At 36.6% G+C, this 9,189-nt stretch overlaps 1 pseudogene; it reads right to left on the reverse strand.

Moving 5' to 3' along the window:
* Positions 1–5,099: 5,099 nt before the first annotated feature.
* Positions 5,100–6,520, reverse strand: LOC100962120 (annotated as a pseudogene).
* Positions 6,521–9,189: the final 2,669 nt, after the last annotated feature.

The following is a 9,189-nucleotide window of genomic DNA, read 5'->3' on the forward strand; positions in this document are numbered from 1 at the left end:
AAAAAAAAAAAAAAAGGAACAAAGATTACCTATGATCTAATATATCTATGAAATGTAGAAAATCACCTCAAAAGATCAAATCTAAGAATTATTGGTGCTCAAGTGGGAGATAAGCAAGACCAAGGTGTAGAAAGTTTATTCAAATTCCCAAATTTGAGAAAGAGATAAATATCCAGGGTATAGGAAAGCCAGAGAAGATCAAACAGATTCAACCTATTTGGGTCAATACACCCCAAGAGGTATAATAATAAAACTCCCAAATACAACAACAAAGAGAAGACCCTAAAAGCAGGAAGACAAAAGAAGCAAATGGCACATAAAGGACCTTCAATCTGTCTGGCAAAAACTTATCATTGGAAGCCAGATAGGCCAAGTGGGAGTGAAACAACATTTTCAAACTGCTGGAAGAAAACATTGCTTGACACCCATGAATACTGGATACTATATCATCCGTGATACCTTGCTGAAGGATACAGCAAAGTTATCCTTCAAATGTGAAGAATAGATAAAAGTCTTTGCCAGACAAACCAAAGCTGAGAGAATTCACTACCACCAAATCTATATTACAAGAAATGTTAATGGAAATTACTCAATTTGAAAGGAAACAAACAAACAAACAAACAAAAAACACTGACATGCAAAAAGAAAACATTTAGACGTATAAAACCTACTGGTAAAGTTAGATACATGGACAAACTTGGAATACTCCAATACTGTGTTTATATATGCAATTTACTCATAACTCTAGTATGAAGCTCAAATGATAAATCTAAAACAATAATACCTACAGCAACCTGTTAAGAAATAAGCAACTTAAAAATATGCAAATTCAGACAATATAATGTCAAAATAAGAGCATGAAGTTAAAGTGTAGTTTTTTTTTGTTTGTTTCTATTTGTGATCTAAGATAAGTTGTCATCTCTTTAAAATAACCAGTTATACAGGGTGGCCATAAAGTTCATGTGCAATTTTAAATTGAGAGTGAGACTTTAGTGGAATAATGGTAGGGTTCTTCAACACCCGGCTCTCAATAATGAACAGATCATCCAGACAAAAAGTCAACAAAGAAACATAGTTAACCAACACGCTAGACCAAATAGGCCTAACTGATATTTACTGACATTTCACTCAGCTATTACGGAATACATATTCTTTTCATTAACACATTGGACATTCTTCAGAATAGACCATATCTTAGGCCACAAAACAACTCTTAACAAATGCCAAAAAATTGAAATCACTATCTGATATATTTTCTGACCACAATGGACTAAAACTATAAATCAATAACAAGAGGAACCTTGGAAAATACATATACATGTGGAAATTAGCCAACGTACTCCTGAACAATTAATAGGTCAATGAAGAGATTAAAAATTTTTTGAAACAGATGAAAATGGAAATACAATATACTGAAATTATGGAAAATAGAAAAGCAGTACTAACAGGGAGATTCATAATAATAAATCAAAACAAACAATCTAGTGATGCATCACAATGAACTAGAAAAGTAAGAACCAACCAAAGTCAAAATTAGTACAAGGAAATAAGTAAATAATGAAGTTCAGGGCAGAAATAAATGAACTTGAGACAAAAACAATTACAGAAGTAGTCCTATGGAGAGGTCTATGTGGCTAGGAACTAAAGGCCTATTGCCAACAACCAGCAAGGATTGATGCCCCTGCCAAGAGTTGAGTGAGTGAACCATTTAGAAGCAAATCCTCCAGCCTCATTCTAGCCTTCAGATGGTTCTTCCCTGGCTGACTGCTTAATTTTTATAACTTTATAAGAGACTCTGAATCAGAATCACCCAACTAACCCATTCCTAGAGATCTGTTCACAGAAACTGATGATAAATATTTGTTATTTTATGTCAAAACAAAACAACTCCTCAAACTCTTAACTTTAAATGAATGTAATTTATTGTTTCAAAATTACACCTCAATAAAGCAGATTTTAAAAAAACACTGGCTGACAGTCATGAGCTAATACATAAAATTACATTGTAAGTTTAAATCAGTATCCAAATATATTGTTATTGTTGTTTTAAGTACTTCCAAGAGTCCTTTACATAATAATTAGTAATAGTTAATAATCTGTTCCTCTTTCATCAGGAGACTCTTATTCTAGAGTTATACTTGACCAGTATACATTTAGGATAAATATTAAGTAGTCATCACTCTAAGAATAGGTCTGGACTAACTTCTTCAATAGAAGTTGGAAACTTCTGAACTGTTTGCTGGAGGACCCAGGGTTTAAATGTACTGGAGTTACTCCCTGACACTTTCAAAAATGGAGAGAAACGAAAGTGATGTGGTAGTATAATAAGTTTGGAATTTGATATTAGGAAAGCTAGGATTCAGTTTCTATTCAGGTGCTAATTCACAAAAGAATCATAGAAATTATTCATACGTCTCTGGATCTTTTGTAATTGTTTTTTCCATTATAAAAATGAAGTTTTTGAACTAGTTTGTTTTAACTTAAAAATCTATCATCCTGTGAACTAGGAACCCTAAGGTAAATAAGAATACAATATAGAGCATAAAATGGTATAAATATAACATTAAAAAGATTTTTTTGTTTCTGATTTTATATGAAACTGTTGAGTACCATGAACTTCAAAGACAAGTTTAGTGTAGTGCTTTCCTAAATCTTTAGATTGCAAAATAAATAATTTAAAAAGAGAATTGTGATTTAACAATACAAAAGTGGGCTTTTTTAGAACAGTAGTGCTTCTGGAACAAAAAACAAAATAAAAATATTGTCATTTTTAGACACTTAAACTTGCTGCTTCTCATTTTAGCCACTAAAACCTTTTTAGTTCCTAAATTTTGAAATTATCTGAATTTATCTCTTATATTGCCATGTTTTTGTCATGGTAAATGAGTACATAGTCAGGAAGATATTTCTTTCTTAAACCTTCAAATAAAAACAGATATTTAAAAATGTTTTAATGCTTTTCAGATGTTTTAATTATTAGATTTTGCATTTCATACCCGAAATCTAGTTTGTCCTGTTATTTAGTTATATTAGGGTAAAAGTTGGTGATCAATGCACATAAAAATTATTTTAAAGTTTAGCTCTTTCATTTTCTGATAGTGAACCTTTGGAATCATTTACCCCTAGATTCAGTTCTCTGCAGTGTCACTTATCAGCTATGTATGAGTTATTCAAAGTTTCAGTGCCCTGATTTCTTTTTTTTTTTTTTTGTCAAAATGGAATGATGATACTTAAGATGATTAATGATTAATTAAGGATTAAGTGAGCAAACATTAAGTGACTGAATACTAAAGTGCCTATCAGTGAGAAAATTTTCTCTTTTATTCCCAACAGTTAACACACTTAACAATGCGTTGGCTATTAGGCTTAACAGTTAGATTTTTGTTTTAGAACATGTGCAGAACTGGTAACAGAAAAAGAATCAGTTTGAATCCTTAAGTCCTATCCTATTCCTTCTATATGTGATAGAATAGAAATAGCCCATCACTGTGGCTTACCATGTAACTATATTCTGGTTTTGTTTTGTTTTGCTTTTGTTTTTTGTACATTGTTGCTTCTGAATAGTTTTCAAATATGGACTATTAGGTAGTCAAATATTTTTATAAGTATACAGTTTTAAACTATTTTACTAGTGATTAAATCATCTCTATTTAGTCTATCATTATTTAGTAACTAAATTTGTATAGCAAATTCATATTTAATGAAGAGGCAATAATAGTATATTGTCACTAGAATTAGGTTTGAATCTCAATTCTAGGCGTGTGCATATGCTAGTTGCATAATCTCTCAGCCTAAATTTCCTCAGCAATTAAATGATGATAATAATTATTTAGCATGGCACCTGGAATATATTAAGCACTCAGCCTCAACATCTGAAAAAGGAAGACCACCAAACCAAACAATTTACTTCTCAATAGTGTTTTTAAAAGCCTGGATGATAGCTCTTGGTTCTATGTCTACAATCATCACACTACCTAAGTAAATAGTGAATGTGAGATGCAAGTGTGTATTACGTAAGTATGTAGGGTTCTTCCCCCTCCTTTTTTCCTTACCTTTCTGCCCAGTAATGATCTACATTTCCCCAAAGAGTTTACATATAGTCCTAACATTGAAAAAGGGATAGCTGATCCTTGTTGCCTCTGGTTGAAATGTCTTATCTGACTTGATAACTTGGCATGAGCCTCTTCTATGTGTATTATCTACCATAAAAATGTTTATGGCTAATATAATTCTTGGTCTGTTCTCTTACTCAAAATCCAAGTCTGCCATTTATTAGCTGTGGAAAGTTACTTAACCTCTCTTTCAGTCAGTTTGCTCATTGTTAAAATGCAGGGTATCCCAAAGGTCGCCAGAAGTAGGAAAAATTAACAAGCTTATATCATTATTATATAATATCATATACTTTTTATATTTCAGGATATTAGGGGGACACATGTTTTGTTTACTTACTTTGTTTTGTACATACCGAGTCAAAGTTATAAATGTGCCCTTCACCCAGTTAGTAGGTACTGTATCCAGTAAGTATTAATTTGCCCACCCTCTCCTTCTCCCTCTTCCCTCCCCAGCTTGATTTTCACTGAGATTTACTTACATATGTGCACCTAAGTATTGATCAATTAGTTCCAACTTGGTATTTAGTACATGTGTTTGTTTTCCATTCTTGTGATGTTTCACATAAACGACTGGTTTCCCTTTCCATCCAGGTTGTTTTTTTATTACTGAGTAATACTCCTTAGTATGTGTAGAGCACATTTTATTAATCCACTCATGTATTGGTGGGCACTTGGGTTGTTTCTACATCCTTGCAGTTGAGAATTGTGCTACTATAAACATTCAAGCGTAGGTGTCCTTTTTGGAAAATCACCTCTTTTCCTTGGGGCTTATACCCAGCAGTGTGATTGCTGGATCCTGGATCAAATGGTAGGTCTACTTTAAGTTTGTTGGGGTATCTCAATATAATTTCTCATTGAGGTTGTACTAGTTTGCAATATATGGATGGATCGATCGATAGATAGATAGATATCAGACTTATACTTTATTTCATCTGTGAAACGTCAGAAAATAGTCAAAACACTCCAAAGCCCCTCTGGGGCTGCACATCACTGTAGCTGCACATTCTCTTCTTCCTCCTCCTCTTCATCAGAGCTAAAGGTACCATTAGGCAGGCTGTAGACGCGGATAACCTCTTGTTGGGGTCATTGAGGACGAGGTATTTGCCTTCCTCCAGCTTCACGCAGATGTCGAGGACGCAGCCCAAATGCCCCAGGCGTTCTCCACGCTTGGGCTGATCTGGCTGGCAGACTCACTGGACTTGAACCGCTGGGTGCCCAGATGACACTATGTGAAGAGTCTTTCATGTGGTACCGAGACACATAACCGAGCTTGAGGTGCTCAGCTCCAGCCAGCAAAGCACAGCAGGTCCATCGGGCCAACTTGTAGCTGTTCTTCAGCTCAGCGGCTCATCCACCCCAAACTTCCACCCGTGATACGCTATGCAACAGAGGCAATCTCTTCTTATCCATGTTGTCCTCCACAAATGGGTTTGAATTGGGAAAATTGTCTTTCCTTTCCCATTCTCAGGCACTGCTGGGAGAAATTGAGGTGGATGTAGGTTGCTTCCATGGCCACACTGCGGGGTGAATTGAAGAAATTACCTTCATCTTGAACGGGCTCATTGATCATCTCGCTCACTGTCAGGAGGTTGAAGTCCCAGTTGTCCCTCTTATCAAAGATGAGCTTGGACCCAACTCTCTGGACGACAATACCCCAGGAACACCCTGAGCAGGTACAGCTCATCCGTGTGGCGAGGAAACGCATTCCCCTGAGTTTCTGCCAGCTTTCAGGTGGCGGGGTGGGCTGTGGTGGCGACCCACCGCGCTGAGCAGGTCCTTGATGCTCCGCGGGGCCTCTCGCTCCCAGCAGCGACACTGTGGAAGGCTCAATCATAGTACTCGGTGTCCTGCGGCTCTGACACTTCAGGTAAACCCCCTCCATCTGAGTTAGATCCACTCTTCCTTACTTCCCAGTCTCTACTCTTCAACTGAAGAGTCTTGGGGTTTCTGTGACTTTTGATCCCGTTTTTGGCTAACCCCCAATTGCATCTGGAATTTTTTCGGGGGTCGTATGCGTTCTCTCTCCTCTGCTTAGCTCTCAGGCAGGGCTTGCAGGTTTAAACGCAACAGGTTCGGCTGATCTTTGTCTCTGCCAAGGTTTCGCTATACAAATCTCATCTGATTCCTCCAATAGGCAGTCTTCTGTGCGCGTGCAGTATCCACCAGCTGAAAGCTGGGTTTCACCTCCCTGTGGAAATAAGCACATTGACTTGCACCACCAAACTGAGAGGAGGACTTGTTTGTGAACCTCTTGTCTTGGTATGTGGCTCCTGTCAATCTGCAACCTTTCCTAGCCCATCTCCTTTGCTGAGTGGCTGGTAGAGCATATCCTGAAACTGCTCGGGAACCGCACAGGGACCCCAGCCTGAGGGACTGTCTTGGATCATAGGTGTCATGAACTTTGCCATCTTCCCAAACCTTCAAAGGCCTTGACTGGCTGGGATAGCAAGAGATGATCCGAGCCAGAGGCCAAATTACCAGATGCATTCCATCAGCTGGGAGAGGAGAGAACATTCTGTATTTTATATTTTTAATATTTACATATTAACACATAAAAAATACGTAAATATTTTATAAATTTCTGTAATAAGCATTTTATAAATAAAGGTACATTTAGTTACAATTTCCCATTTTCCCTGTGTGGGTGTGTATGTACAACGACCTTTGGGACACCCCACCCTGTAGGAGCCAGTAATAGTATAGATCTTATTTAAATGAATTTATCCATGTTAATCAGCTAAACGGCACTTAGCCCACATTAAATTTTTGCTTTATGATAATTATTAGCATTGTAATCATCATCATCATCTGAACATGGGCCGGGTATAATGACTGGGAGTTCAACAGTTTCTTCCTGTTAAATTGGCCTCTTTCCTTCTTTGTTCCAGCTGCCCGTTTACCAACCTTTACCATTTGGCTGTCTACCCTGTACCATAATAAACTCCTGGCAAGTATGCTGACTTAATTCCCAAGTATCTTTCATTACCCTGGGGTGGAAGTGGCAGGATATGAGGAACTTTTCTGGATCATTTCTGCACTTTTGAGGAGATGAGAGGAAGCTCGAAGGCTTTATAGGTGTTATCTCAGACCCCTTCTGCCTTTTTTTTGTGACAATCAAATTAGACTTCTTCAGCAAAGGCATTATGTTTCCTCCCTCTGCTTCCATAGAGAAAACCAGAATTCTCTGAATCTGCCTCTTTCAATGTCTTTGTTGCATGGTTTTCTCCTCGTTAATCCTTTGGGAAGTGCATTAAGTACTTTGAAAGCCAAATCTAAGGCAGAGAGAAGCAGATGCTTGGGTAAACCCCAGAGCTGTTACCTGCATTTCACTGTCCTGAAATATTTCCCCAAACACCCTTCCCTGCAAGGGCTAAAAGTCTAAAGTTAGAGAGCCATTCATCTTACCTTAGTCTTTAGTACAGCATTTGCTGGAGGCAAATGTGGACGATCAGAATATGTCACCTCAAAATATGCCACTCTGGTATAAGAATTATTTTGAGCTGAAGGCATTTGAGAAACAGCAAATGCAGGAAGGACTTTCTGACCTCCTCACGGTTCTTATCTAAAAGGGGGTCATAAAATTTTGAATGAGAGAAATACCCTTCCTGAACAGGAAGAGAACATTTTTAACACTGGAGACTGGGAGTGAACACTGAAATAGATCAATATAAATAAACCTGCTAAAAATAATGGTTATCTTCCATTAGTTTTCCCATATATTTCCAAGTCACTATCTCACAATTTCCTGACCCTACCACGCCTCCGTGCCTTGTCAAATCCCCACAATTTATCATTCTTTGTTTTAAAGAGTATATAAGCTTGTGGGCCTGACGGCTTCTTCAGGTCTTCATTCTTCTTATGAGGAACCTCATGCATATAAAAACATTAAATAACACTTTATGCTTTTCTTTTGTTACTCTGTCTTTTTTTTGTTAGTTTAATTCTACTCTAGGAACCTAAGAAGGTAAAAAGAAATTTTTCCTCCCCTGTATAAGAAAAGGGCTTATTTCATCCCCTACCTTAAAATGGTCAATGGTACATCACAGATCTTGGGCTTTCAGTCTTCCAAATCAGACCCTTTGGAACTGAAACAAAACCACTTTCTCCTTGAGTGAGAACCTAGATTATAGAAAGGAAAGCATATTACAAAGATCTTATTTTGGAATGCTGAGCCAAGAATTTGGCTTTTATTTTAGGTTTAATGTTTTCCTACCTGAAAGCAATATTTATAAATGAGGAGCAATGGGTAAAAGAAAACAACTTTTTGGTACCTAAAAATATTCTCTTATAGTTTTTATGGTTATTTTGAAGCAGGATACTTCCATTGTACTTAGAATGTGCAACTGAAAGATAATCCCATGTATGTATGTTTTTAAGAACTATTACTTTTTTTTTTTTTTTTTGGTCACACCTTCTATAATTTCAATGTATAGTTCAAGGGCATTTTCTTTTTATTTTTGACCAATGAACTGATTCTTACATAATAATCATCAGTCTTTTCTATAAATAAGTTACTTTATTTGCACCCTTAGGTCTTGCGACTTGTAGACCGCAGTGATGTGAAAGGGCAGATGTGAATTAGAATTAACTTTAAAACAAATGACAAGATTAAGGAAGTATCAACAGAAATGAGAAATAGGTGGTCAGGTGGCTTTTCCTATCTGTGTTAGTCTTGGGGATTGCATCTTTTCTTGGTGGTTTAACATTTTCAGTGTCTACTGTTAAATGTAGTAGGATGTCTATCCAGACATTTTGACTAGGGTCCACTTTAAGAGTCTGGGATAGGGAAAGTGAAGTTAGGTTGCATCTAAAAGGGTTTTACCAAATGCTTTGTCTAAGTAGTTCACCAATATAATCTGAATATGTAGTAGAATTCTTGGCACATAAGTGCTAAAATAATAACAATATTAACCAAAGGAGCTGACGTTTATATAATTCTTACTACGTTAAGCACTGTTTTAAGACTTACATATATTGATTCATTCATTTCTCTCAACAATCTGTGAAGCAGATATTAATAATATCCTCATTTTTACAGATAAGGCAATTGATTCCCCTATGTTAAGTGACTTCTCCA

This window comes from Otolemur garnettii, unplaced genomic scaffold (genome assembly GCF_000181295.1).
Source record: "Otolemur garnettii isolate 467f Iridium unplaced genomic scaffold, OtoGar3 scaffold00195, whole genome shotgun sequence".
Classification (NCBI taxonomy): Eukaryota; Metazoa; Chordata; class Mammalia; order Primates; family Galagidae; genus Otolemur; species Otolemur garnettii.